The following is an 18,516-nucleotide window of genomic DNA, read 5'->3' as shown; positions in this document are numbered from 1 at the left end:
CATCTATACTAAGCTCCACCAGCTTTGAAATTAATAATAATTTTTAGCTGCATCTAGCCTGGAAAATAATTTTGGGCATAGTAGCCGTGTGTGGTACTCATTGTATTAGGCCATCTATACCAAGCTCCACCAGCTTTGAAATTAATAATAATTTTTAGCTGCATCTAGCCCGGAAAATAATTTTGGGCATAGTAGCAGTGTGTGGTACTCATTGTATTAGGCTATCTATACCAAGCTCCACCAGCTTTGAAATTAATAATAATTTTTAGCTGCATCTAGCCCGGAAAATAATTTTGGGCATAGTAGCAGTGTGTGGTACTCATTGTATTAGGCCATCTATACCAAGCTCCACCAGCTTTGAAATTAATAATAATTTTTAGCTGCATCTAGCCCGGAAAATAATTTTGGGCATAGTAGCAGTGTGTGGTACTCATTGTATTAGGCCATCTATACCAAGCTCCACCAGATTTGAAATTAATAATAATTTTTAGCTGCATCTAGCCCGAAAAATAATTTTGGGCATAGTAGCAGTGTGTGGTACTCATTGTATTAGGCCATCTATACCAAGCTCCACCAGCTTTGAAATTAATAATAATTTTTAGCTGCATCTAGCACGGAAAATAATTTTGGGCATAGTAGCAGTGTGTGGTACTCATTGTATTAGGCCATCTATACCAAGCTCCACCAGCTTTGAAATTAATAATAATTTTTAGCTGCATCTAGCCCGGAAAATAATTTTGGGCATAGTAGCAGTGTGTGGTACTCATTGTATTAGGCCATCTATACCAAGCTCCAATAGCTTTGAAATTGATAATAAATTTTAGCTGCATCTAGCTGGAAAATAATTTTGGGCATAGTAGCAGTATGTGGTACTCATTGGATTAGGCCATCTATACCAAGCTCCACCAGCTTTGAAATTAATAATAATTTTTAGCTGCATCTAGCCCGGAAAATAATTTTGGGCCTGTAGCAGTGTGTGGTACTCATTCTATTAGGCCATCTATACTAAGCTCCACCAGCTTTGAAATTAATAATAATTTTTAGCTGCATCTAGCCTGGAAAATAATTTTGGGCATAGTAGCCGTGTGTGGTACTCATTGTATTAGGCCATCTATACCAAGCTCCACCAGCTTTGAAATTAATAATAATTTTTAGCTGCATCTAGCCCGGAAAATAATTTTGGGCATAGTAGCAGTGTGTGGTACTCATTGTATTAGGCTATCTATACCAAGCTCCACCAGCTTTGAAATTAATAATAATTTTTAGCTGCATCTAGCCCGGAAAATAATTTTGGGCATAGTAGCAGTGTGTGGTACTCATTGTATTAGGCCATCTATACCAAGCTCCACCAGCTTTGAAATTAATAATAATTTTTAGCTGCATCTAGCCCGGAAAATAATTTTGGGCATAGTAGCAGTGTGTGGTACTCATTGTATTAGGCCATCTATACCAAGCTCCACCAGCTTTGAAATTAATAATAATTTTTAGCTGCATCTAGCCTGGAAAATAATTTTGTGCCTGTAGCAGTGTGTTGTACTCATTCTATTAGGACATCTATACTAAGCTCCACCAGCTTTGAAATTAATAATAATTTTTAGCTGCATCTAGCCCGGAAAATAATTTTGGGCATAGTAGCAGTGTGTGGTACTCATTGTATTAGGCCATCTATACCAAGCTCCACCAGCTTTGAAATTAATAATAATTTTTAGCTGCATCTAGCCCGGAAAATAATTTTGGGCATAGTAGCAGTGTGTGGTACTCATTGTATTAGGCCATCTATACCAAGCTCCACCAGCTTTGAAATTAATAATAATTTTTAGCTGCATCTAGCCCGGAAAATAATTTTGGGCATAGTAGCAGTGCGTGGTACTCATTGTATTAGGCCATCTATACCAAGCTCCACCAGCTTTGAAATTAATAATAATTTTTAGCTGCATCTAGCCCGGAAAATAATTTTGGGCATAGTAGCAGTGTGTGGTACTCATTGTATTAGGCCATCTATACCAAGCTCCAATAGCTTTGAAATTGATAATAATTTTTAGCTGCATCTAGCCCGGATAATAATTTTGGGCATAGTAGCAGTGTGTGGTACTCATTGTATTAGGCCATCTATACCAAGCTCCACCAGCTTTGAAATTAATAATAATTTTTAGCTGCATCTAGCCTGGAAAATAATTTTGAGCCTGTAGCAGTGTGTTGTACTCATTCTATTAGGACATCTATACCAAGCTCCACCAGCTTTGAAATTAATAATAATTTTTAGCTGCATCTAGCCTGGAAAATAATTTTGAGCCTGTAGCAGTGTGTTGTACTCATTCTATTAGGACATCTATACTAAGCTCCACCAGCTTTGAAATTAATAATAATTTTTAGCTGCATCTAGCCGGGAAAATAATTTTGGGCATAGTAGCAGTGTGTGGTACTCATTGTATTAGGCCATCTATACCAAGCTCCAATAGCTTTGAAATTGATAATAAATTTTAGCTGCATCTAGCTGGAAAATAATTTTGGGCATAGTAGCAGTATGTGGTACTCATTGGATTAGGCCATCTATACCAAGCTCCACCAGCTTTGAAATTAATAATAATTTTTAGCTGCATCTAGCCCGGAAAATAATTTTGGGCCTGTAGCAGTGTGTGGTACTCATTCTATTAGGCCATCTATACTAAGCTCCACCAGCTTTGAAATTAATAATAATTTTTAGCTGCATCTAGCCCGGAAAATAATTTTGGGCATAGTAGCCGTGTGTGGTACTCATTGTATTAGGCCATCTATACCAAGCTCCACCAGCTTTGAAATTAATAATAATTTTTAGCTGCATCTAGCCCGGAAAATAATTTTGGGCATAGTAGCAGTGTGTGGTACTCATTGTATTAGGCTATCTATACCAAGCTCCACCAGCTTTGAAATTAATAATAATTTTTAGCTGCATCTAGCCCGGAAAATAATTTTGGGCATAGTAGCAGTGTGTGGTACTCATTGTATTAGGCCATCTATACCAAGCTCCACCAGCTTTGAAATTAATAATAATTTTTAGCTGCATCTAGCCCGGAAAATAATTTTGGGCATAGTAGCAGTGTGTGGTACTCATTGTATTAGGCCATCTATACCAAGCTCCACCAGCTTTGAAATTAATAATAATTTTTAGCTGCATCTAGCCTGGAAAATAATTTTGAGCCTGTAGCAGTGTGTTGTACTCATTCTATTAGGACATCTATACTAAGCTCCACCAGCTTTGAAATTAATAATAATTTTTAGCTGCATCTAGCCCGGAAAATAATTTTGGGCATAGTAGCAGTGTGTGGTACTCATTGTATTAGGCCATCTATACCAAGCTCCACCAGCTTTGAAATTAATAATAATTTTTAGCTGCATCTAGCCCGGAAAATAATTTTGGGCATAGTAGCAGTGTGTGGTACTCATTGTATTAGGCCATCTATACCAAGCTCCACCAGCTTTGAAATTAATAATAATTTTTAGCTGCATCTAGCCCGGAAAATAATTTTGGGCATAGTAGCAGTGCGTGGTACTCATTGTATTAGGCCATCTATACCAAGCTCCACCAGCTTTGAAATTAATAATAATTTTTAGCTGCATCTAGCCCGGAAAATAATTTTGGGCATAGTAGCAGTGTGTGGTACTCATTGTATTAGGCCATCTATACCAAGCTCCACCAGCTTTGAAATTAATAATAATTTTTAGCTGCATCTAGCCCGGAAAATAATTTTGGGCATAGTAGCAGTGTGTGGTACTCATTGTATTAGGCTATCTATACCAAGCTCCACCATCTTTGAAATTAATAATAATTTTTAGCTGCATCTAGCCCGGAAAATAATTTTGGGCATAGTAGCAGTGTGTGGTACTCATTGTATTAGGCCATCTATACCAAGCTCCACCAGCTTTGAAATTAATAATAATTTTTAGCTGCATCTAGCCCGGAAAATAATTTTGGGCATAGTAGCAGTGTGTGGTACTCATTGTATTAGGCCATCTATACCAAGCTCCACCAGCTTTGAAATTAATAATAATTTTTAGCTGCATCTAGCCTGGAAAATAATTTTGAGCCTGTAGCAGTGTGTTGTACTCATTCTATTAGGACATCTATACTAAGCTCCACCAGCTTTGAAATTAATAATAATTTTTAGCTGCATCTAGCCCGGAAAATAATTTTGGGCATAGTAGCAGTGTGTGGTACTCATTGTATTAGGCCATCTATACCAAGCTCCACCAGCTTTGAAATTAATAATAATTTTTAGCTGCATCTAGCCCGGAAAATAATTTTGGGCATAGTAGCAGTGTGTGGTACTCATTGTATTAGGCTATCTATACCAAGCTCCACCAGCTTTGAAATTAATAATAATTTTTAGCTGCATCTAGCCCGGAAAATAATTTTGGGCATAGTAGCAGTGTGTGTACTCATTGTATTAGGCCATCTATACCAAGCTCCAATTGCTTTGAAATTGATAATAATTTTTAGCTGCATCTAGCCCGGATAATAATTTTGGGCATAGTAGCAGTGTGTGGTACTCATTGTATTAGGCCATCTATACCAAGCTCCACCAGCTTTGAAATTAATAATAATTTTTAGCTGCATCTAGCCTGGAAAATAGTTTTGAGCCTGTAGCAGTGTGTTGTACTCATTCTATTAGGACATCTATACTAAGCTCCACCAGCTTTGAAATTAATAATAATTTTTAGCTGCATCTAGCCCGGAACATAATTTTGGGCATAGTAGCAGTGTGTGGTACTCATTGTATTAGGCCATCTATACCAAGCTCCACCAGCTTTGAAATTAATAATAATTTTTAGCTGCATCTAGCCCGGAAAATAATTTTGGGCATAGTAGCAGTGTGTGGTACTCATTGTATTAGGCCATCTATACCAAGCTCCACCAGCTTTGAAATTAATAATAATTTTTAGCTGCATCTAGCCCGGAAAATAATTTTGGGCATAGTAGCAGTGCGTGGTACTCATTGTATTAGGCCATCTATACCAAGCTCCACCAGCTTTGAAATTAATAATAATTTTTAGCTGCATCTAGCCCGGAAAATAATTTTGGGCATAGTAGCAGTGTGTGGTACTCATTGTATTAGGCCATCTATACCAAGCTCCAATAGCTTTGAAATTGATAATAATTTTTAGCTGCATCTAGCCCGGATAATAATTTTGGGCATAGTAGCAGTGTGTGGTACTCATTGTATTAGGCCATCTATACCAAGCTCCACCAGCTTTGAAATTAATAATAATTTTTAGCTGCATCTAGCCTGGAAAATAATTTTGAGCCTGTAGCAGTGTGTTGTACTCATTCTATTAGGACATCTATACTAAGCTCCACCAGCTTTGAAATTAATAATAATTTTTAGCTGCATCTAGCCCGGAAAATAATTTTGGGCATAGTAGCAGTGTGTGGTACTCATTGTATTAGGCCATCTATACCAAGCTCCACCAGCTTTGAAATTAATAATAATTTTTAGCTGCATCTAGCCCGGAAAATAATTTTGGGCATAGTAGCAGTGTGTGGTACTCATTGTATTAGGCCATCTATACCAAGCTCCACCAGATTTGAAATTAATAATAATTTTTAGCTGCATCTAGCCCGAAAAATAATTTTGGGCATAGTAGCAGTGTGTGGTACTCATTGTATTAGGCCATCTATACCAAGCTCCACCAGCTTTGAAATTAATAATAATTTTTAGCTGCATCTAGCACGGAAAATAATTTTGGGCATAGTAGCAGTGTGTGGTACTCATTGTATTAGGCCATCTATACCAAGCTCCACCAGCTTTGAAATTAATAATAATTTTTAGCTGCATCTAGCCCGGAAAATAATTTTGGGCATAGTAGCAGTGTGTGGTACTCATTGTATTAGGCCATCTATACCAAGCTCCAATAGCTTTGAAATTGATAATAAATTTTAGCTGCATCTAGCTGGAAAATAATTTTGGGCATAGTAGCAGTATGTGGTACTCATTGGATTAGGCCATCTATACCAAGCTCCACCAGCTTTGAAATTAATAATAATTTTTAGCTGCATCTAGCCCGGAAAATAATTTTGGGCCTGTAGCAGTGTGTGGTACTCATTCTATTAGGCCATCTATACTAAGCTCCACCAGCTTTGAAATTAATAATAATTTTTAGCTGCATCTAGCCTGGAAAATAATTTTGGGCATAGTAGCCGTGTGTGGTACTCATTGTATTAGGCCATCTATACCAAGCTCCACCAGCTTTGAAATTAATAATAATTTTTAGCTGCATCTAGCCCGGAAAATAATTTTGGGCATAGTAGCAGTGTGTGGTACTCATTGTATTAGGCTATCTATACCAAGCTCCACCAGCTTTGAAATTAATAATAATTTTTAGCTGCATCTAGCCCGGAAAATAATTTTGGGCATAGTAGCAGTGTGTGGTACTCATTGTATTAGGCCATCTATACCAAGCTCCACCAGCTTTGAAATTAATAATAATTTTTAGCTGCATCTAGCCCGGAAAATAATTTTGGGCATAGTAGCAGTGTGTGGTACTCATTGTATTAGGCCATCTATACCAAGCTCCACCAGCTTTGAAATTAATAATAATTTTTAGCTGCATCTAGCCTGGAAAATAATTTTGTGCCTGTAGCAGTGTGTTGTACTCATTCTATTAGGACATCTATACTAAGCTCCACCAGCTTTGAAATTAATAATAATTTTTAGCTGCATCTAGCCCGGAAAATAATTTTGGGCATAGTAGCAGTGTGTGGTACTCATTGTATTAGGCCATCTATACCAAGCTCCACCAGCTTTGAAATTAATAATAATTTTTAGCTGCATCTAGCCCGGAAAATAATTTTGGGCATAGTAGCAGTGTGTGGTACTCATTGTATTAGGCCATCTATACCAAGCTCCACCAGCTTTGAAATTAATAATAATTTTTAGCTGCATCTAGCCCGGAAAATAATTTTGGGCATAGTAGCAGTGCGTGGTACTCATTGTATTAGGCCATCTATACCAAGCTCCACCAGCTTTGAAATTAATAATAATTTTTAGCTGCATCTAGCCCGGAAAATAATTTTGGGCATAGTAGCAGTGTGTGGTACTCATTGTATTAGGCCATCTATACCAAGCTCCAATAGCTTTGAAATTGATAATAATTTTTAGCTGCATCTAGCCCGGATAATAATTTTGGGCATAGTAGCAGTGTGTGGTACTCATTGTATTAGGCCATCTATACCAAGCTCCACCAGCTTTGAAATTAATAATAATTTTTAGCTGCATCTAGCCTGGAAAATAATTTTGAGCCTGTAGCAGTGTGTTGTACTCATTCTATTAGGACATCTATACCAAGCTCCACCAGCTTTGAAATTAATAATAATTTTTAGCTGCATCTAGCCTGGAAAATAATTTTGAGCCTGTAGCAGTGTGTTGTACTCATTCTATTAGGACATCTATACTAAGCTCCACCAGCTTTGAAATTAATAATAATTTTTAGCTGCATCTAGCCGGGAAAATAATTTTGGGCATAGTAGCAGTGTGTGGTACTCATTGTATTAGGCCATCTATACCAAGCTCCAATAGCTTTGAAATTGATAATAAATTTTAGCTGCATCTAGCTGGAAAATAATTTTGGGCATAGTAGCAGTATGTGGTACTCATTGGATTAGGCCATCTATACCAAGCTCCACCAGCTTTGAAATTAATAATAATTTTTAGCTGCATCTAGCCCGGAAAATAATTTTGGGCCTGTAGCAGTGTGTGGTACTCATTCTATTAGGCCATCTATACTAAGCTCCACCAGCTTTGAAATTAATAATAATTTTTAGCTGCATCTAGCCCGGAAAATAATTTTGGGCATAGTAGCCGTGTGTGGTACTCATTGTATTAGGCCATCTATACCAAGCTCCACCAGCTTTGAAATTAATAATAATTTTTAGCTGCATCTAGCCCGGAAAATAATTTTGGGCATAGTAGCAGTGTGTGGTACTCATTGTATTAGGCTATCTATACCAAGCTCCACCAGCTTTGAAATTAATAATAATTTTTAGCTGCATCTAGCCCGGAAAATAATTTTGGGCATAGTAGCAGTGTGTGGTACTCATTGTATTAGGCCATCTATACCAAGCTCCACCAGCTTTGAAATTAATAATAATTTTTAGCTGCATCTAGCCCGGAAAATAATTTTGGGCATAGTAGCAGTGTGTGGTACTCATTGTATTAGGCCATCTATACCAAGCTCCACCAGCTTTGAAATTAATAATAATTTTTAGCTGCATCTAGCCTGGAAAATAATTTTGAGCCTGTAGCAGTGTGTTGTACTCATTCTATTAGGACATCTATACTAAGCTCCACCAGCTTTGAAATTAATAATAATTTTTAGCTGCATCTAGCCCGGAAAATAATTTTGGGCATAGTAGCAGTGTGTGGTACTCATTGTATTAGGCCATCTATACCAAGCTCCACCAGCTTTGAAATTAATAATAATTTTTAGCTGCATCTAGCCCGGAAAATAATTTTGGGCATAGTAGCAGTGTGTGGTACTCATTGTATTAGGCCATCTATACCAAGCTCCACCAGCTTTGAAATTAATAATAATTTTTAGCTGCATCTAGCCCGGAAAATAATTTTGGGCATAGTAGCAGTGCGTGGTACTCATTGTATTAGGCCATCTATACCAAGCTCCACCAGCTTTGAAATTGATAATAATTTTTAGCTGCATCTAGCCCGGAAAATAATTTTGGGCATAGTAGCAGTGTGTGGTACTCATTGTATTAGGCCATCTATACCAAGCTCCACCAGCTTTGAAATTAATAATAATTTTTAGCTGCATCTAGCCCGGAAAATAATTTTGGGCATAGTAGCAGTGTGTGGTACTCATTGTATTAGGCTATCTATACCAAGCTCCACCATCTTTGAAATTAATAATAATTTTTAGCTGCATCTAGCCCGGAAAATAATTTTGGGCATAGTAGCAGTGTGTGGTACTCATTGTATTAGGCCATCTATACCAAGCTCCACCAGCTTTGAAATTAATAATAATTTTTAGCTGCATCTAGCCCGGAAAATAATTTTGGGCATAGTAGCAGTGTGTGGTACTCATTGTATTAGGCCATCTATACCAAGCTCCACCAGCTTTGAAATTAATAATAATTTTTAGCTGCATCTAGCCTGGAAAATAATTTTGAGCCTGTAGCAGTGTGTTGTACTCATTCTATTAGGACATCTATACTAAGCTCCACCAGCTTTGAAATTAATAATAATTTTTAGCTGCATCTAGCCCGGAAAATAATTTTGGGCATAGTAGCAGTGTGTGGTACTCATTGTATTAGGCCATCTATACCAAGCTCCACCAGCTTTGAAATTAATAATAATTTTTAGCTGCATCTAGCCCGGAAAATAATTTTGGGCATAGTAGCAGTGTGTGGTACTCATTGTATTAGGCCATCTATACCAAGCTCCACCAGCTTTGAAATTAATAATAATTTTTAGCTGCATCTAGCCCGGAAAATAATTTTGGGCATAGTAGCAGTGCGTGGTACTCATTGTATTAGGCCATCTATACCAAGCTCCACCAGCTTTGAAATTAATAATAATTTTTAGCTGCATCTAGCCCGGAAAATAATTTTGGGCATAGTAGCAGTGTGTGGTACTCATTGTATTAGGCCATCTATACCTAGCTCCAATAGCTTTGAAATTGATAATAATTTTTAGCTGCATCTAGCCCGGATAATAATTTTGGGCATAGTAGAAGTGTGTGGTACTCATTGTATTAAGCCATCTATACCAAGCTCCACCAGCTTTGAAATTAATAATAATTTTTAGCTGCATCTAGCCTGGAAAATAATTTTGAGCCTGTAGCAGTGTGTTGTACTCATTCTATTAGGACATCTATACTAAGCTCCACCAGCTTTGAAATTAATAATAATTTTTAGCTGCATCTAGCCCGGAAAATACTTTTGGGCATAGTAGCAGTGTGTGGTACTCATTGTATTAGGCCATCTATACCAAGCTCCACCAGCTTTGAAATTAATAATAATTTTTAGCTGCATCTAGCCCGAAAAATAATTTTGGGCATAGTAGCAGTGTGTGATACTCATTGTATTAGGCCATCTATACCAAGCTCCACCAGCTTTGAAATTAATAATAATTTTTAGCTGCATCTAGCCCGGAAAATAATTTTGGGCATAGTAGCAGTGTGTGGTACTCATTGTATTAGGCCATCTATACAAAGCTCCACCAGCTTTGAAATTAATAATAATTTTTAGCTGCATCTAGCCCGGAAAATAATTTTGGGCATAGTAGCAGTGTGTGGTACTCATTGTATTAGGCCATCTATACCAAGCTCCAATAGCTTTGAAATTGATAATAAATTTTAGCTGCATCTAGCTGGAAAATAATTTTGGGCATAGTAGCAGTATGTGGTACTCATTGGATTAGGCCATCTATACCAAGCTCCACCAGCTTTGAAATTAATAATAATTTTTAGCTGCATCTAGCCCGGAAAATAATTTTGGGCCTGTAGCAGTGTGTGGTACTCATTCTATTAGGCCATCTATACTAAGCTCCACCAGCTTTGAAATTAATAATAATTTTTAGCTGCATCTAGCCCGGAAAATAATTTTGGGCATAGTAGCAGTGTGTGGTACTCATTGTATTAGGCCATCTATACCAAGCTCCACCAGCTTTGAAATTAATAATAATTTTTAGCTGCATCTAGCCCGGAAAATAATTTTAGGCATAGTAGCAGTGTGTGGTACTCATTTTATTAGGCCATCTATACCAAGCTCCAATAGCTTTGAAATTGATAATAAATTTTAGCTGCATCTAGCTGGAAAATAATTTTGGGCATAGTAGCAGTATGTGGTACTCAATGGATTAGGCCATCTATACCAAGCTCCACCAGCTTTGAAATTAATAATAATTTTTAGCTGCATCTAGCCCGGAAAATAATTTTGGGCCTGTGGCAGTGTGTGATACTCATTCTATTAGACCATCTATACTAAACTCCACCAGCTTTGAAATTAATAATAATTTTTAGCTGCATCTAGCCCGGAAAATAATTTTGGGCATAGTAGCCGTGTGTGGTACTCATTGTATTAGGCCATCTATACCAAGCTCCACCAGCTTTGAAAGTAATAATAATTTTTAGCTGCATCTAGCCCGGAAAATAATTTTGGGCATAGAAGCAGTGTGTGGTACTCATTGTATTAGGCAATCTATACCAAGCTCCACCAGCTTTGAAATTAATAATAATTTTTAGCTGCATCTAGCCTGGAAAATAATTTTGGGCATAGTAGCAGTGTGTGGTACTCATTGTATTAGGCCATCTATACCAAGCTCCACCAGCTTTGAAATTAATAATAATTTTTAGCTGCATCTAGCCAGGAAAATAATTTTGGGCATAGTAGCAGTGTGTGGTACTCATTGTATTAGGCCATCTATACCAAGCTCCAATAGCTTTGAAATTGATAATAATTTTTAGCTGCATCTAGCCCGGAAAATAATTTTGGGCATAGTAGCAGTGTGTGGTACTCATTGTATTAGGCCATCTATACCAAGCTCCACCAGCTTTGAAATTAATAATAATTTTTAGCTGCATCTAGCCCGGAAAATAATTTTGGGCCTGTAGCAGTGTGTGGTACTCATTCTATTAGGCCATCTATACTAAGCTCCACCAGCTTTGAAATCAATAGTAATTTTTAGCTGCATCTAGCCCGGAAAATAATTTTGGGCATAGTAGCAGTGTGTGGTACTCATTGTATTAGGCCATCTATACCAAGCTCCACCAGCTTTGAAATTAATAATAATTTTTTGCTGCATCTAGCCCGGAAAATAATTTTGGGCATAGTAGCAGTGTGTGGTACTCATTGTTTTAGGCCATCTATACCAATCTCCACAAGCTTTAAAATTAATAATAATTTTTAGCTGCATCTAGCCCAGAAAATAATTTTGGGCATAGTAGCAGTGCATGGTACTCATTGTATTAGGCCATCTATACCAAGCTCCACCAGCTTTGAAATTAATAATAATTTTTAGCTGCATCTAGCCCGGAAAATAATTTTGGGCATAGTAGCAGTGTGTGGTACTCATTGTATTAGGCCATCTATACCAAGCTCCACCAGCTTTGAAATTAATAATAATTTTTAGCTGCATCTAGCCCGGAAAATAATTTTGGGCCTGTAGCAGTGTGTGGTACTCATTGTATTAGGCCATCTATGCCAAGCTCCACCAGCTTTGAAATTAATAATAATTTTTAGCTGCATCTAGGCCGGAAAATAATTTTGGGTATACTAGCAGTATGTGGTACTCATTGGATTAGGCCATCTATACCAAGCACCACCAGCTTTGAAATTAATAATAATTTTTAGCTGCATCTAGCCCGGAAAATAATTTTGGGCATAGTAGCATTGCGTGGTACTCATTGTATTAGGCCATCTATACCAAGCTCCACCAGCTTTGAAATTAATAATAATTTTTAGCTGCATCTAGCCCGCAAAATAATTTTGGGCATAGTAGTAGTGTGTGGTACTCATTGTATTAGGCCATCTATGCCAAGCTCCAATAGCTTTGAAATTGATAATAATTTTTAGCTGCATCTAGCCGGGATAATAATTTTGGGCATAGTAGCAGTGTGTGGTACTCATTGTATTAGGCCATCTATACCAAGCTCCACCAGCTTTGAAATTAATAATAATATTTAGCTGCATCTAGCCTGGAAAATAATTTTGAGCCTGTAGCAGTGTGTTGTACTCATTCTATTAGGACATCTATACTAAGCTCCACCAGCTTTGAAATTAATAATAATTTTTAGCTGCATCTAGCCCGGAAAATAATTTTGGGCATAGTAGCAGTGTGTGGTACTCATTGTATTAGGCCATCTATACCAAGCTCCACCAGCTTTGAAATTAATAATAATTTTTAGCAGCATCTAGCCCGGATAATAATTTTGGGCATAGTAGCAGTGTGTGGTACTCATTGTATTAGGCCATCTATACCAAGCTCCACCAGCTTTTAAATTAATAATAATTTTTAGCTGCATCTAGCCCGGAAAATAATTTTGGGCATAGTAGCAGTGCGTGGTATTCATTGTATTAGGCCATCTATACCAAGCTCCACCAGCTTTGAAATTAATAATAATTTTTGGCTGCATCTAGCCCGGAAAATAATTTTGGGCATAGTAGCAGTGTGTGGTACTCATTGTATTAGGCCATCTATACCAAGCTCCAATAGCTTTGAAATTGATAATAATTTTTAGCTGCATCTAGCCCGGATAATAATTTTGGGCATAGTAGCAGTGTGTGGTACTCATTGTATTAGGCCATCTATACCAAGCTCCACCAGCTTTGAAATTAATAATAATTTTTAGCTGCATCTAGCCTGGAAAATAATTTTGAGCCTGTAGCAGTGTGTTGTACTCATTCTATTAGGACATCTATACTAAGCTCCACCAGCTTTGAAATTAATAATAATTTTTAGCTGCATCTAGCCCGGAAAATAATTTTGGGCATAGTAGTAGTGTGTGGTACTCATTGTATTAGGCCATCTATACCAAGCTCCACCAGCTTTGAAATAAATAATAATTTTTAGCTGCATCTAGCCCGTAAAATAATTTTGGGCATAGTAGCAGTGTGTGGTACTCATTGTATTAGGCCATCTATACCAAGCTCCACCAGCTTTGAAATTAATAATAATTTTTAGCTGCATCTAGCCCGGAAAATAATTTTGGGCATAGTAGCAGTGTGTGGTACTCATTGTATTAGGCCATCTATACCAAGCTCCACCAGCTTTGAAATTAATAATAATTTTTAGCTGCATCTAGCCCGGAAAATAATTTTGGGCATAGTAGCAGTGTGTGGTACTCATTGTATTAGGCCATCTATACCAAGCTCCACCAGCTTTGAAATTAATAATAATTTTTAGCTGCATCTAGCCCGGAAAATAATTTTGGGCATAGTAGCAGTGTGTGGTACTCATTGTATTAGGACATCTATACCAAGCTCCAATAGCTTTGAAATTGATAATAAATTTTAGCTGCATCTAGCTGGAAAATAATTTTGGGCATAGTAGCAGTATGTGGTACTCATTGGATTAGGCCTTCTATACCAAGCTCCACCATCTTTGAAATTAATAATAATTTTTAGCTGCATCTAGCCTGGAAAATAATTTTGGGCCTGTAGCAGTGTGTGGTACTCATTCTATTAGGCCATCTATACTAAGCTCCACCAGTTTTGAAATTAATAATAATTTTTAGCTGCATCTAGCCCGGAAAATAATTTTGGGCATAGTAGCCGTGTGTGGTACTCATTGTATTAGGCCATCTATACCAAGCTCCACCAGCTTTGAAATTAATAATAATTTTTAGCTGCATCTAGCCCGGAAAATAATTTTGGGCATAGTAGCAGTGTGTGGTACTCATTCTATTAGGACATCTATACTAAGCTCCACCAGCTTTGAAATTAATAATAATTTTTAGCTGCATCTAGCCCGGAAAATAATTTTGGGCATAGTAGCAGTGTGTGGTACTCATTGTATTAGGCTATCTATACCAAGCTCCACCAGCTTTGAAATTAATAATATTTTTTAGCTGCATCTAGCCCAGAAAATAATTTTGGGCATAGTAGCAGTGTGTGGTACTCATTGTATTAGGCCATCTATACCAAGCTCCAATAGCTTTGAAATTGATAATAATTTTTAGCTGCATCTAGCCCGGATAATAATTTTGGGCATAGTAGCAGTGTGTGGTACTCATTGTATTAGGCCATCTATACCAAGCTCCACCAGCTTTGAAATTAATAATAATTTTTAGCTGCATCTAGCCTGGAAAATAATTTTGAGCCTGTAGCAGTGTGTTGAACTCATTCTATTAGGACATCTATACTAAGCTCCACCAGCTTTGAAATTAATAATAATTTTTAGCTGCATCTAGCCCGGAAAATAATTTTGGGCATAGTAGCAGTGTGTGGTACTCATTGTATTAGGCCATCTATACCAAGCTCCACCAGCTTTGAAATTAATAATAATTTTTAGCTGCATCTAGCCCGGAAAATAATTTTGGGCATAGTAGCAGTGTGTGGTACTCATTGTATTAGGCCATCTATACCAAGCTCCACCAGCTTTGAAATTAATAATAATTTTTAGCTGCATCTAGCCCGGAAAATAATTTTGGGCATAGTAGCAGTGCGTGGTACTCATTGTATTAGGCCATCTATACCAAGCTCCATCAGCTTTGAAATTAATAATAATTCTTAGCTGCATCTAGCCCGGAAAATAATTTTGGGCATAGTAGCAGTGTGTGGTACTCATTGTATTAGGCCATCTATACCAAGCTCCAATAGCTTTGAAATTGATAATAATTTTTAGCTGCATCTAGCCCGGATAATAATTTTGGGCATAGTAGCAGTGTGTGGTACTCATTGTATTAGGCCATCTATACCAAGCTCCACCAGCTTTGAAATTAATAATAATTTTTAGCTGCATCTAGCCTGGAAAATAATTTTGAGCCTGTAGCAGTGTGTTGTACTCATTCTATTAGGACATCTATACTAAGCTCCACCAGCTTTGAAATTAATAATAATTTTTAGCTGCATCTAGCCCGGAAAATAATTTTGGGCATAGTAGCAGTGTGTGGTACTCATTGTATTAGGCCATCTATACCAAGCTCCACCAGCTTTGAAATTAATAATAATTTTTAGCTGCATCTAGCCCGGAAAATAATTTTGGGCATAGTAGCAGTGTGTGGTACTCATTGTATTAGGCCATCTATACCAAGCTCCACCAGCTTTGAAATTAATAATAATTTTTAGCTGCATCTAGCCCGAAAAATAATTTTGGGCATAGTAGCAGTGTGTGGTACTCATTGTATTAGGCCATCTATACCAAGCTCCACCAGCTTTGAAATTAATAATAATTTTTAGCTGCATCTAGCCCGGAAAATAATTTTGGGCATAGTAGCAGTGTGTGGTACTCATTGTATTAGGCCATCTATACCAAGCTCCACCAGCTTTGAAATTAATAATAATTTTTAGCTGCATCTAGCCCGGAAAATAATTTTGGGCATAGTAGCAGTGTGTGGTACTCATTGTATTAGGCCATCTATACCAAGCTCCAATAGCTTTGAAATTAATAATAAATTTTAGCTGCATCTAGCTGGAAAATAATTTTGGGCATAGTAGCAGTATGTGGTACTCATTGGATTAGGCCATCTATACCAAGCTCCACCAGCTTTGAAATTAATAATAATTTTTAGCTGCATCTAACCCGGAAAATAATTTTGGGCCTGTAGCAGTGTGTGGTACTCATTCTATTAGGCCATCTATACTAAGCTCCACCAGCTTTGAAATTAATAATAATTTTTAGCTGCATCTAGCCCGGAAAACAATTTTGGGCATAGTAGCAGTGTGTGGTACTCATTGTATTAGGCCATCTATACCAAGCTCCACCAGCTTTGAAATTAATAATAATTTTTAGCTGCATCTAGCCCGGAAAATAATTTTGGGCATAGTAGCAGTGTGCGGTACGCATTGTATTAGGCTATCTATACCAAGCTCCACCAGCTTTGAAATTAATAATAATTTTTAGCTGCATCTAGCCCGGAAAATAATTTTGGGCATAGTAGCAGTGTGTGGTACTCATTGTATTAGGCCATCTATACCAAGCTCCACCAGCTTTGAAATTAATAATAATTTTTAGCTGCATCTAGCCCGGAAAATAATTTTGGGCATAGTAGCAGTGTGTGGTACTTATTGTATTAGGCCATCTATACCAAGCTCCACCAGCTTTGAAATTAATAATAATTTTTAGCTGCATCTAGCCCGGAAAATAATTTTGGGCATAGTAGCAGTGTGTGGTACTCATTGTATTAGGCCATCTATACCAAGCTCCACCAGCTTTGAAATTAATAATAATTTTTAGCTGCATCTAGCCCGGAAAATAAATTTAGGCATAGTAGCAGTGTGTGGTACTCATTGTATTAGGCCATCTATACCAAGCTCCAATAGCTTTGAAATTCATAATAATTTTTAGCTGCATCTAGCCCGGAAAATAATTTTGGGCATAGTAGCAGTGTGTGGTACTCATTGTATTAGGCCATCTATACCAAGCTCCACCAGCTTTGAAATTAATAATAATTTTTAGCTGCATCTAGCCCGGAAAATAATTTTGGGCCTGTAGCAGTGTGTGGTACTCATTCTATTAGGCCATCTATACTAAGCTCCACCAGCTTTGAAATCAATAGTAATTTTTAGCTGCATCTAGCCCGGAAAATAATTTTGGGCATAGTAGCTGTGTGTGGTACTCATTGTATTAGGCCATCTATACCAAGCTCCACCAGCTTTGAAATTAATAATAATTTTTTGCTGCATCTAGCCCGGAAAATAATTTTGGGCATAGTAGCAGTGTGTGGTACTCATTGTTTTAGGCCATCTATACCAATCTCCACAAGCTTTAAAATTAATAATAATTTTTAGCTGCATCTAGCCCAGAAAATAATTTTGGGCATAGTAGCAGTGCATGGTACTCATTGTATTAGGCCATCTATACCAAGCTCCACCAGCTTTGAAATTAATAATAATTTTTAGCTGCATCTAGCCCGGAAAATAATTTTGGGCATAGTAGCAGTGTGTGGTACTCATTGTATTAGGCCATCTATACCAAGCTCCACCAGCTTTGAAATTAATAATAATTTTTAGCTGCATCTAGCCCGGAAAATAATTTTGGGCATAGTAGCAGTGTGTGGTACTCATTGTATTAGGCCATCTATACCAAGCTCCACCAGCTTTGAAATTAATAATAATTTTTAGCTGCATCTAGGCAGGAAAATAATTTTGGGCATAGTAGCAGTGTGTGGTACTCATTGTATTAGGCCATCTATACCAAGCTCCAATAGCTTTGAAATTGATAATAATTTTTAGCTGCATCTAGCCCGGAAAATAATTTTGGGCATAGTAGCAGTGTGTGGTACTCATTGTATTAGGCCATCTATACCAAGCTCCACCAGCTTTGAAATTAATAATAATTTTTAGCTGCATCTAGCCCGGAAAATAATTTTGGGCCTGTAGCAGTGTGTGGTACTCATTCTATTAGGCCATCTATACTAAGCTCCACCAGCTTTGAAATTAATAGTAATTTTTAGCTGCATCTAGCCCGGAAAATAATTTTGGGCATAGTAGCAGTGTGTGGTACTCATTGTATTAGGCCATCTATGCCAAGCTCCACCAGCTTTGAAATTAATAATAATTTTTAGCTGCATCTAGCCCGGAAAATAATTTTGGGCATAGTAGCAGTGTGTGGTACTCATTGTATTAGGCCATCTATACCAAGCTCCACAAGCTTTAAAATTAATAATAATTTTTAGCTGCATCTAGCCCAGAGAATAATTTTGGGCATAGTAGCAGTGCATGGTACTCATTGTATTAGGCCATCTATACCAAGCTCCACCAGCTTTGAAATTAATAATAATTTTTAGCTGCATCTTGCCCGTAAAATAATAAATAATTAAAAAAAAATTGAAGTGGAGCTTCGCACTATATTTGTGTCCAGCCAGGTA

Source organism: Phyllobates terribilis, unplaced genomic scaffold (assembly GCF_046119375.1).
Source record: "Phyllobates terribilis strain yellow unplaced genomic scaffold, ASM4611937v1 Scaffold_4__5_contigs__length_816908805, whole genome shotgun sequence".
In the NCBI taxonomy this organism is placed as follows: domain Eukaryota; kingdom Metazoa; phylum Chordata; class Amphibia; order Anura; family Dendrobatidae; genus Phyllobates; species Phyllobates terribilis.
Note: the sequence above shows the minus strand (reverse complement) of the source record.